This window comes from Furipterus horrens, unplaced genomic scaffold, assembly GCF_987537825.1.
Source record: "Furipterus horrens unplaced genomic scaffold, mFurHor1.1.pri manual_scaffold_10, whole genome shotgun sequence".
NCBI lineage: Eukaryota > Metazoa > Chordata > Mammalia > Chiroptera > Furipteridae > Furipterus > Furipterus horrens.
This window is the reverse complement of record NW_028327180.1, coordinates 48,365,534-48,378,410: the sequence shown is the minus strand read 5'-3', so window position 1 is coordinate 48,378,410 and position 12,877 is coordinate 48,365,534.

The window sequence follows — 12,877 nt, the reverse complement described above, 5'->3', positions numbered from 1 at the left end:
AAAAAATCAGACCAGTTAGGGAAACAGATCCTAAACACTCTACCTCGAGGCATTTCCCCTGCCTGCCAGGGTGAGAGCCTGGCCAACCACCAGGAAAGCCCAGGTGCTGAGAGCAGGTAGTGATTGGGACCCAGCATGGCAGGGGCATGGTAGGGGGACACAGGCTGCCTTTTTTTTATTTTTTTATTTTTTGCATCAGACTTTTTTTTAAATTGTTGTTCTATTACAGTTGTCCCATTTTTTCCCGAGCAGGCTGTCTTCTGAGGGAAGAGTAATGCTGGGAACAGAAACCCACGTTTGAGAGGGTGTCATGGCATAGGAGCCCTGCACAACCAGTGCCCCTTGTCCTGCCAAGGCCTTTCTTGCTCCCAGGGTTGGGGTTCTAGCTGCCAGAGATAGACCAAGGTGCAGCTAGGCTTCCCTCTGACCAAGAAGCCAACCTGTGGGTGTCTTCAAAGCTCCCTGCTGCTCTATGTGCTGTCTGCCTATGTCTGAGTCCTCTACCAGCTGCCCTTGGCTCTTCAGGTTGAAGAAGAGGGCAAAGAGCACAGCAGGTGGGTGAGCTCAGCACGTATGGGCCTGCAGGGGTCTCTACCTGAGCGTGGCATGACAGGCAGGATGCAGGCTGCAAGTGTACCCAGGGCAGCAGGGAACCCAGGAAGGGTTGGCGGGGAGAGGCTCTGTCGGCAGATGAGAAGTGAACAGATGGGACAGGGCTCCTTAGGAAGCTGATGTGGGACCCCTGAGCCTCCCTTTTCTTCACTGTGTCCTGGAGGAATCTCAGGAGAGGTGGAGGCCCATTTGACCATGATGGGAGCTTCTCTCAGCCCAGAACCTCCACACATTTGCCTTCATCTTCACCAGAGCCTGGGAGGTAGGTGGGTGATGTGGGTCTTAGTGCCACTCCCTGTGAATAAAACCCTAGAAATGGCATTTCTGGGACCAAGGGGCCCTCCACAGCATTCCTGTGCAATCTAACTCAGTGGGGGGGGCAGTAAGGGGACGGTGACTGTCAATGCCCCTGTTTCCCCAACAGCACGTGCCTTGCTAGGACGTGGCAGAGATCACTCCACCATGAACCACAGCCTCACCCCTCCAGACCATATCCCTGAGCTCCACTTGGACACACCCAGCTGCCACCCATCTGCTTCCCCCACGTCCCCTCTCTGACCCTCTCATCCTCGCCCTGACCACCCCATACCTTGAGTGTGTTCTGGATGACAGATCCCAGAGGAAGCTGTGGGGTTGGGCAGGAGTTCCTGGCACTCAAGTCTTTGATTTCCTCCTCTATCTAATGATTGCTGATGCCATGGGGTGACCATCATGAGGGCTGGAATACCCTTCAAATTGCCCCTGCTTTCGACAGAGGAGGGGGCCAAGACCAAGTGTCTGGCCAGAAGAGGGGGATACATGGTGGAATTCCATGTGGTTGGGAGATGGAGGGGATGATTAGTGCTGTGGCTGGAGCCAAACTCCCACACAGTTACCACTCTGCCAGCTGTTCTGTCTCATTGTATAGATGGGGAAACTGAGGCCCAGAAAGAGGAGGAGCTGGTCCCAGGCTACCCAGTGAGTTCTTCAAAGCCCTCTTTCAGTTACTGAGCCTACTCAAACTTCAGTTTCCCAGTTTGAGTATAGGTTGGCACTGTTTTGCAGCAGCAGCAACCCTTCCAGCTTGTTAGGACTTAGAAGTGGGCCCTGGGGTCAGGAATTAGTTCCTACTCCTGAATATCATGTGTTGAGGCTCCTAAGCTGCCCAGCTGGCCATCAACGAAGGTGACTCTCCATCCTGCGGCCAGTCTTCCTTATGCCTGGGGTCCTCCATTCAACCTTCAAGGTCTATCTCCCAGGTTCCCCTCCTCCAGGAAGCCCACCCTGCTCTCCCCAGGCAGGGGCCTGGCTTGACCCTATGGCTTCCTCAGGACTGTCCCTGACCACTATGGGCCAGGGGTGTGTGCATCTGGCTCTGTCTCACCAGGGCTAGGGGCTCCTCTAGGGGGCTTGCATGTTGTGTTTAAACCCTCAGCATTGAATAAATGTTCCATGAAAGGACAGTGAATGAGTGCTCTTTGTATAATGTCTGAAGGCCCTTTCTTACTGCTGGAAACTGCTCTGAAGTAGATAGGCAGAGCCAGGCTGAGGCTCAGCTTGAGGGCACAACAGCAAGTGAAACGGAGCAAGTCTGCATCCATAACATTGAATGATAAAGTCACTTTTTTACAGTACTTAAATTGTTGTTTTAATATACCATATTGGACTATGTAGAAACAGAAATGTAAATTTAAATATATAAATGCATGGTCACACACAAATTCTGGGAAACTACAGCCATCTATTAACAAAAGCTGCTTTGAGAAGTGGTCTAGGCCATGGATGGAATGTTCAGTTTACTCCACACATTTCTCTGTGGTTTAACATCTTTGCTTCTTTGATTTTATGACAAAATATTGTGGATGATAATGTGGGTGATAAACTCAGCCTTGGGTTTGCTTCGAGAATTAGAGATGACAGGTGTCAATTTCAGAGCCTATAGCACAGACTGTAAACTGACAAATCTGATAGTGGCTTCTGTGGACATTAATCCGTGAATCCAGCAGAAGCTGACCCATTTCCCAGTGGAGAAACTGAGGCCCCAGACAGTCCAACTCCAGCCCCACACTCTAAACCCCAGGATCTCCCATGGTTTTTAAGCTTCCCATATACACACGTATGCAACTGTGCAGTGCACATGTGTACGCACAGCTGTACATGCATAAACGTGCGTGCACATAAAGACATGCACATATAGGCTCAAAGATGTGCAGACATGGGTAACATACGATGCATGTTCACATGCAGGCAAAATATATGTACATGTAGGCTCAAAGGTGTGCACATGCACACAGACACCTACAATGTGCATATACACATGTACTTATGCCTGTGCATATGTGCACAACCATGCACATACTCAAGGATATATGTAAGCTCAAAGGCATGTGCACACAGATGCATGCACACAAATACACATGCATTGTCACATGGTTGCTCAAAGACATGCGCACAGGCACATGCACACACGTCATTCCAATTTTCCACCAACCCCATGCTTATGGCTCTGGAAACTCTGACTCTCAAGAATTGCAGCTCCATGATGAATCTAGCACCAGCCACTTCCCTCAGACTCCAGGAAGAGGACCTCATGAGCTGCGCCTTCCTTTGCTTGTTTTCTCCAGAGATTTCTCAGGTTGTCTTAGGAGCACAGTCTCATAGTTCCCAGAATTCACGGTCCAGAAGTGAATGAGTGCACTTGCATTTCAGCATTTACATTTTGATGACTGGTTTTTGACCAGAGACAGCTCAAAGCAAAGCAGAATTTGAGGATTTGAATCCCAATCTTTACATGTCCTCACTGTGCTGTGTGACCTAGAGCAAGTGATCCACCTCTGTGAACCTTGGTTTCCTCATTTGTAAAATGGGAGAACAGTAGTATCTACTGCTAGGGTTTTGAGAATGAGCACCAGCACTCCACAAAGCTCACAGATGTCAGCTGTCCCATTTCCACCACCCTCTGTCACTGGGAAACTGTCATTGAGGTTTCCTGTCAGCCCAATTGTCCTCCAAAAAATAAAGTTCCCAAGTTCTTACCTAAACCCCATCACGTGATGAAAGGGCCCCCATGGGTGACCTTGTAAATTTGCTTCACCTTTCAGAGCTTCAGTCTCATTTGTAGACTATGGATGTTCTTCCTGTCCAGAGAGTCAGCTGAGAAGAATGTATGTGAACAAGATTCAGCGGAAGGCATTGCGGGGAGCCAATAAATACCCAAGTAGAGGCATCTCCTCACTGACAGGAGCCCAGAGAAATGCCAGAATTGCTAACCACCAGTGCTGCTGGCCTGGTTGGAAGGACAGCACCCACCTCCTTGCTAGCCTCCCTGAGGATCACCTCAACCTTTTTGTTTCTTACTGATACAAATTTCACATAACATAAAATTCACCATTTTAAAGTGAACAATTCAGTGACATTTAGCACACTCACAGGGTTGTATAACCAGTACTATCCAGTCCAGAACATTCCATCACCCCAAAAGGAGATTCTGCCCCCATAAGCAGTCAGTCCCCATCCTTCCTCTCCAGACCCTGACAACCACTGATCTGTCATTTTGGATTTGCCTGTTCTGGACATTTCATATAAATGGGATCAGACAACATGTGGTCTTTTGTGTCTGGCTTCTCTCAGCATGATGGGGTTTTTTTGTTTGTTTTGTTTTTATAAGTTTATTTATTTTTAGAGAAAGAAGAAGAGGGGGAGAAAGAGAGGGAGAGAAACATCAGTGTGCGATTGCCTCTCGTGTGCCCCCAACTGGGGACCTGGCCCACAACCCAGGCATGTGCCCTGATTGGGAATCAAACCAGCGACCCTTTGGTTCGCAGGCCGGCACTCAGTCCACTGAGCCACACCAGCCAGAGCTGCATGATGTTCATCCATGTTGTAGCTTGTTTCAGTGCTTCAGTCCTTTTTATAGCTCAGGATGGACCACATTTTGTTCATCCATCTGTTGATGGGCATTTGAGTTGATTTCACCTTTTAGTGATTGTGGATAGAACTACTCTGAATATTGGTATGCAAGTCTTTATTTTTTCTTTTGGGTCTATACCTATAAGAGTGGAATTACTGGATCATATGGTAACTCTGCATTTAACCTTTTGAGGAATCACCAAGCTGTTTTCTACAGGGATTACACCAGACACTAGCCTGTTGCCAACCTAGCTGGGCTGGCGTGTTTAAACACCGGAACCCCTCTGCTCCATGGGGCAAACCACTGGGTTCAACTCAGGGTGTGAGTTTTGATGTCCACAGATGTCAGGAGCCTTGTTGTACTGGTGAATCCTGGGGACAAAGTAAATAGAGGGATGGAAGGGACAATTCAAGGAGGCTTCAGGTGTGAAATATACTGGAGCTTTGGAAAAAGGAGTTTGATCCTAGGAGGAGGACAAAAGCCAAAGTGGGATGTGATTTTTGTAGAAGTATTGTAAAGTGGAGACAGATGTTCATATTCAGGGATGCTCAGTTGTATTTGAGCACAGAGAAGGCAAGTGTACTCCAAAATGTCCGCCCTGGGAAAGGGGGGGCAGGGTGCTCTTCCTGCCCCTCCCTCAGCCATGTGCCTCACCACACAGAGAGCTTTCCTGTGCACTTTTAAAAGAAAATTCATTGAAGAATATTCAAAGGAAGTAAAAATGATAAAGCATGTGCTGGCAACAATTATTGGTTTTTGTTTGAGGCATCTGTGATCTTACAGGAAAAAAGCACCAGATTTGAATGGAGACTCTTCCCATTGCTTCCTCCCAGGCCCCAGTTAGCAGGCTGCTATGATTCCCTCCAGCATCTCCCTAAGAGTCTCTCAGTAGCCTCTGTCCATCTATCTGTTGGTTCACTCATTCATTCACCAAATGACCTCCCTGAGAGGGGAGAGGGTCAGCCCTGTACATACCAAGATGCTGTTCCCAGAAGGAGAAGGAACAGACCTGCAGGTGTGCAGAGCCAGGACCCACAGCCAAGCCTTCATCCCTGAATTATACACATCTTAGCTGCTTTTGACTAAGACATTTCTCATTAAGACACCTCCTGCTTGAAATCACCATCAATCAGGCCTGAGGAGGACCCCTGGAGCCCCCACTGAGTCCCAGTTTTGCCCTCTCCCCTCGTCTTTGTAAAATGGATCATAGGTTGGGAATATCTTGCACTCAGTGAACAGTCAAAGGTCATACTGGGTTTACAAAAAGCAAGATCCACATTAAGAGTGCAAAGAAAAGCCCTGGCTGGTGTGGCTCAGTGGATTGGGTGCCAGCCTGTGAACTGAAAGGTCACTGGTTCGATTCCCAGTCAGAGTACATGCCTAGGTTACAAGCCAGGTCCCCACTTGGGGAGACATACGAGAGGGAATTCAAGGTTTCTCTCTCTCTCCCTCCCTTCCCCTCTCTAAAAATAAAAAATATATATATTTTAAAAGTGCAAAGAAGGGACTTCTCTGAGTAGCAGTGGAATCCACATTGGGAGAGGCCCAGGGGTCAGGACTCAGCAGCAAAGGTACAGTAGGTCCCGGGCACTTGGAAACAGCCTGGGGCACAGCAGAGGCAGAGCATATGGCGGCCAGCCAAGCATAGGGAGGCCAGCTTTGAAAGGCTGCATTCATCTTCCCAGGAAAGGCACAATTCTCTCTTTCCCCTCAGACCTCACCCCGCACCCCCTCCTCTGCCCTAGTTTCTTGTTTACCCATTCAGAGTCATGATTTATTTTCAGATGAGAACGTCGTCCTCCTCATTCTCTGTGGCAACCTGCCAGAGCCACGTGCTGGCCACACTAGGAGAGGGGAGGCCAGAATGAACCTAGCCTGAGAGAAGGCAGGTCCTTGGGGAAGGTTCTCAGTCAGGCCTAGCCTTTAACCTTCTGTTCAGCCTCAGGGAGTTGGCCTGGGTGAGCCAGGTGTGGTTCAGGGTGGGTTGTGAAGTGTCCAAAAATAAACACTCCTTCAGATCATGCAGACAAATGAGGATGCATTTATTTTCATTTTTTTAATTATATTTATTGTTTATTAGATTTTATAAAGTTGAGGTCACTATCAGCTCCCACCTTCAATTTGGCAAACTCCTATTTATCCTTCAAAACCCAACACACACACTCTCTCCTCCATTCTTCACACACTCACACAAATGTTACTCTTTCTCCTTGCCATACAGTGAGTAAGAGAGGAATCTGTTGGTACCATGGTCATCTGTTTATGACTTTTTCCCCTCTAGGCTCTGTCCTTGCACCCAGCTCAGTGCCTGGTATACAGTGGGTACTCAGTATGTGTATGGTTTTGGAGAATATTTTTTAAAAAAGCTCTGGTAAGCTATAATTCACATACCATTCATTGTACATATTTAAAGTATAAAGTTTAATTTTTTAAAGATATTCACAGATGTATGCAACCATCACCACAGTCAATTTTAAACCCTTTAATCACCTCATGAAATAAACCCCTTTTCCATTAGCAATCGCTTCCACTTCCCCTCCCCACTTTCCCTCTCCCCACCCCTGGCAACCACTAATGCTTTCTGTCTCTACGGATTTGCTTGTTCTGGACATTTCATATAGATGGAATCACACACCATTTGGGCTTTTGTGTCTGGCTTCTTTTACATAGCATCATGTTTTTGAGGGTCATCCACGTTGTAGCAAGTGTCAGTGCCTCACTCCTTTTATGGATGAATAATAGTCCGTTGTGTGGATGGACCACATTCTGTTTGTGGTCCTTCATCCACTGATGGACACTTGGGTTGTTTCCACCTTTTGGCGATTATGAATTGTGCTGCCCTGAACATATGTGTCCACGTGTTTATGTGGATGTATGTTTCATTTCTCTTGGATACATACTGGAGACTGTCAGTAAATATTTAATGGTTATTTTTAACCCTGTTAAATAGTCTCTGGTAAACCAGAGATCCACCACCACAGGCTTTCAAATCAGAAATGTGGGTTGGAGTCTGCCCCCACTGACTCATCTGTGAAGGAGACCACCAAGGCCCTAGATTACTCTTGATTGCCTCCAAGGGACAGAGGGTCCCATGAGGAGAAAATGCCCTTTAATTGTCAGCTGCTGTAATCACGTTTTCTCCAAAATGAAATTTTTGTTCATCAAGGCCAGCTAGTCTACCTCTCAGACTTTTGGGGGCCAAGGATGGCCCTGTCCATGGGGCCTGCAACACTCAGATCTGTGACCTGAATCAGGCCATGGAGTTTTGGGGTGGCTAATCTTGCAGGTCCCTGTCCTGGGTTTATTTTGGTCGAGGGGTGGCAGGGTGGGTCAGCACCTCGGAGCGATCTCTGCCCAGGACCATGAAACCCAAGGACTTGAATGTGTTTTTGGCCTTCGGGTGTCTTGGACAGTGTCTGAGGCTGAGAGCCTGGCCCGCATCCCACTGAGAAAGGCCAAGGAAAGCGGCCAAGGTTCTCCTGCTGGACACTCACTTTATCCAGGAAATCCTGTCCTGACACGCAAGCCCTTCCTGCCACCATTGCCAGTCCTCTAGGTGCCTGTACCAGTCCAGGCTCTCCAGAGAAACAGAATCAACTGGATATACTGTGTATATTTGTATTATAATATACAGTATATGAAGAGATTTGTTTTAAGGAATTGACTCATGTGATTGTGGTAGTAGTAAGCCTGAAATTTATGTTCAGTGCACTGGAAACTCAGGGAGGGTTTCTATGTTGCAGCCTTGAGGAGGATTCATTTTTCCCCTAGAAACCTGTTTTTGCTCTTAAGGCTTCAACTGATTAGATAAAGACCACTCGGAGTATCAAGAATAACTTCCTTTCCTTAAGATCAACTGATTAGAGATGTTAACCACATCTAAAAAATATTTCACATCAACATCTAGAATACTATTCGACCAGAGAATTGGGCACCATTGCCTGACCAAATTGACACTAAATTTTAAGCATTAGTATGCTTCCCTGTCCCCCACCCCTACAAACCCACCCACTAAAATGCCAACTCCTCTGAGAAGTTTTCCATGACATGCCCACAGCAAAGGAGAGAATACAGAGGCATGTTAACTGGCTGCATCTGGGCAGAGGGAGCCAGAAAGCGAGCTGGTCAGGCATGCAGAGTATCCGTGGGAGGACAGTGGAGACATCAGCACACACAAGAGCTCCAAGGCCAGCCAAGGAGTTTGACTTCGCTGCAAGGTGAAAGGAAGTCATAGTAGGCATTGGTGGAGGGGAGGAGTATGGTTAGGTACACCGACCATTGCAAAACTTGTCATTGCTGTTATGGGTCTGTCAGCATCCCCAGTGGGAGTCAGAGCCCTTAGCTAAGGGCTGCTTCATGATCTTCATAAATGCTGCCTCCATTTAACAAAATAATATTTATTGTTTCCCATTATTTTTAACATGTGATCTTAATCCTCAGTATTTCAGGTCCTTTTTCCCCTTTCATTAAAGTTTTTATTTTGGAATAATTTTATATTCACACGTAATCATAAAAAATAAGACAAAGAATTAAAAGCATATGCTTATACAAAAACTTGTATGTGAATACAAAATAGTCAAAAGTGGAAGCAATCCAAAGTTCTACCAACTGACGAATGAATTAATGAAATATGAACTATTGATACAGTGGAATACTATTCAGCCATAAAAAAAGAACGAAAAGTGATACAGGCTACAACATGGATGAATCTTAAAAACATATGCTGAGTGAAAGAAGCCAGACATAAAAGGCCACATATTATGTGGTTCCACTTAAATGAAATGCCCAGACCAGGCAAATTAACAGAGACAGAAAGTACATTAGTAACTGACACAAGGCAGGGAGAAAGGAGAATGTGAAGTGATTGCTAATTGGCACAGGGTTTCTTTCCAGAGGTGATGAAAATATTCTGGAATTAGGTAGTAGTAATGGTTGAACAACTTTGTGAATATACTGAAAACCCATTGAGTTGAATACTTCTACCAGTGAGAACATCCTGCATGAATATAGTACATTATCATAACTGGAAAATTGACATCAATACAATTGACAGATCTTATTCAGATATTCTCAGTTTCACATACACTCCTGTATGTGCCTCATAGAATAAAAAAAAACAAAAAACTAATGGCAGGAGCTGTTTGAGTGCCAGCTACACAACAGGCTTACTTACAACAGCTGTGGGAGGTAGGGACCATCTCCCAGAAGAGGCTCAGAGTAAGAAAAGCTTTACCCAAGATTGAATTTTTGTGGAAAGCGTGAGGTGGGAATCACTTGTTTTGTTCTACAGGGAATCTGGTAGCTCCAGAACAATTTCTAGAAAAGCCTAACCATGTCCAGGCTCAGGCAGGTAACCAGGGGTAGGGCAGAGATTCCAATCCAGAAATGGCTGACTCAACCCGGAACAGTCTCCACATCCCTATGGGCCTGAGCCAAGCTAGCTTTGTCCTGTCAGCACAATGCGGTGACTTTTGAGAGAGTTTGTCAAAGGAAGCGGGGCAGGGAGGCGCAGGCCAGCTCTAACTTGTTTCCTTCCCACAGGATGGTGAAACGTCTCACTCAGCCTTCAGCCTACCATGGCCCCACCTTTTTAAATCTTTTCCTTTTCCTGCCCTCTTCTGGGGAAAAGGTGGTCATCTAGCCGCGTTCCCTATGCACATCTATGTCAAAAGAAGTTCAAGGTCATGGGAGATGTGAACGTGAAGCCCCCCAGACCTTCCCAGGGCCCCACAAGTCTCCCCAAATCACAGAGAAGCTCTGTCAAACATCCGGACCTCCCGGAGCCGCCTACAGTCCTCTCCTCCTTCAGTCTCCAGAACATCCTCCTCCAAACCCTTGACCAGCTTCTCATGATCAGGGCCTCCATTCAGTCAGGCCATCTCCCCCGCCCCTGGAAGCTGCTCCAGCTCACCTTCAGTCTCCCTGACACCACTGTCCCTGCAGACCCTTCTCTGGACAGCAGCCACAGGAAGCTTTCCAGAACTTACAAACCACACCAAGTTATTCCCCAGCTCAAAACTCTCCTATGATTCCCATCATCCTAGAGTAGAACCTGCTCTTTTCGATCCCTGGCCTCCTCACCATCCCTCTCCCTGACACTCACCCTGTTCCAGCTTCAGCATCCTCCTTGATGTTCCTCAGACACGCCCAGCTCCTTTCCATCTCAGAATCTTTGGTGGGCTGGGCCCTCCACGTGGGATGCTCTTTCTCCTGGTATCACTGTGCCTGACTCCTTCTCTTTGCAGTCTCAGCTCAAATATTGCCTTCTCAGAGGCGGCCTTCCTGCACATTCAGGCGACACATTCAGGCAACAGTAGAGCATCCCCCACTTCACATGCCCCCTCATTTGCATGCTCTCCAGGCTATCTCCTGCTTCCTGTTTGATTTCCCTCTCAGTACATATTGCCATGTTACCTCTCCTTGTTTATATATTTGCCTCTTATTATTATCTTCTTCATATATATAATATTTATTTTTAGAGAGGGGGGAAGGGAGGGAGAAAGAGATGGAGAGAAACATCAATGTGTGGTTGCCTCTCATGGGTCCCCAACTGGGGACCTTGCTCCGAACCCAGGCATGTGCCCTGACTGGGAATCGAACCAGTGACCCTTTAGACCCTTTAGTTTGAAGGCTGGTGCTGAATCCACTGAGCCACACCAGCCAGGGATGCCTTTTATGATTATTGTAACCCCAAACCTAGCACAGGGTGCAGAACATAGTTAGGCCTCAAAATATCTTTGTAAAACAAATGAGTGAATGGATGAACAAGTGAATGGACTGAAGCAATTAAGGGGCCAGAAGTCACAAGAACCCCTTCCGAGGTCCACCTGCTGTTTACACAGTGGCAGTATAACAGCAACTGTGGGTGAACTGTTTACAACTTCCCTAATTTGGAAAGGACGCCACCCATGGCCCATGGGCGTCTCTTGAAGGGGCCAATATGGATTGACGATGAGGATGCAGCCTAGCCCCACACCCACATGGCTTGGTGCCGGGTAACCCCAATGCTCTGAGCCTCAGTTTCTTTCTCGGGAAAATGGGCGTAATAATAATTGTGAACTCCTCTGCTGTGGGCAACCACTCCTCGTGGTTTAAGGAACTGTAGCCCCAGCCTGAGCATGATGAGCCGCCAGCTTTCTGGCCGCGCTTGCCTCTAAGTCTCAACATAAGGCTGCGTGTGGAACATGACTGACAACCACTCAGAGGGTTGCCATGGGAATTGGATCAAAGGATGCTCATTATGCTCATTATGCTTTAGAACTTGCTCTGCTTTCCTTATCAGTAATGTAACATAAACAATCTCTAGCAAGGAGTATATGAAACCTTGCATCTGGTCAAGATATTTTATGGACCCTGACACAGACTGGTCACTGCAACCCCTATACTGGTATGTGTAATCTGTTACTGCCAAACGCCTAATGACTATTGACGATTTATAAATTTTAGCCTTGTATCTCTCGCATGTATCCTCAATAAAAGGCATAAGGGATGAAGGTTTGGCTGCTGGTCTCTGTCAGATCATGGACACCTGGACTTTGGACTTTGGTAATCAACCTGGCCCTGGACTTAGCATTTCCCAAAAGATATGTTGATGGACTGAAATTTTCCCAGAGGAAATGCTAATGAACCTAGCCTGATATGTTAACTAAGCTGGTGTGGGAGGGGGAAAGCAATAAGATGTAAATGACCTACTGAATATATTGATAAGCAAACTCCCCCTTAATGAAAGGTGTATAAAAAAGGTGTCTGCAGAAGTGTCGGTGGCGATTCCTATGGGCCCACGAGGAGGACTGGGAGCTACCTTTCCTTTATTCCCTTGCTCCTATGGGCCCATGAGGAGGACCAGGAGCTACCCCCACCCCCTCTGCCGCCGTTTTCCTTGCTCCTATGGGCCATTGAGTCTGTCAGGGGAATTGCCTTTCCCCTTAACCCCCTTCCCCCTTCCTTTGCTTCCTCAATAAACCAGTTATCTGTTCCCACAGCAGTCTCTGGCGATTTCTCAGAGCAGGGCTACCCTGAGAGTCTCCACTAGAGAGGCACTCACCTTCCTTCCCCGAGACATAACAAAGTGTCCTGGGTAAAAGTTTGTTCCACCGTGGTCACGAAGCCTCTGCTGGACAGAGCAACTTCCAACTGAGCCTAGGGTGTGTGTGCCACCTCTGCCATACTCTGCCAAATGAATGAATGAATGAAACTATGCAGGGAATGATGAGCACTTTGAAGACAAATAAGAGGACAGATGGGAAGTGCTGGAAGGGGCATGGTGGGTTGACCTGGTAAGGAGGTGACGCTGAGCAGAGTTTTGAGGACTTTCTGGAAGCCAGAGGCCAGAGACCTCCCTAGCTTGGGGCCTCTGATTTTTTTAATTGAAGTAAA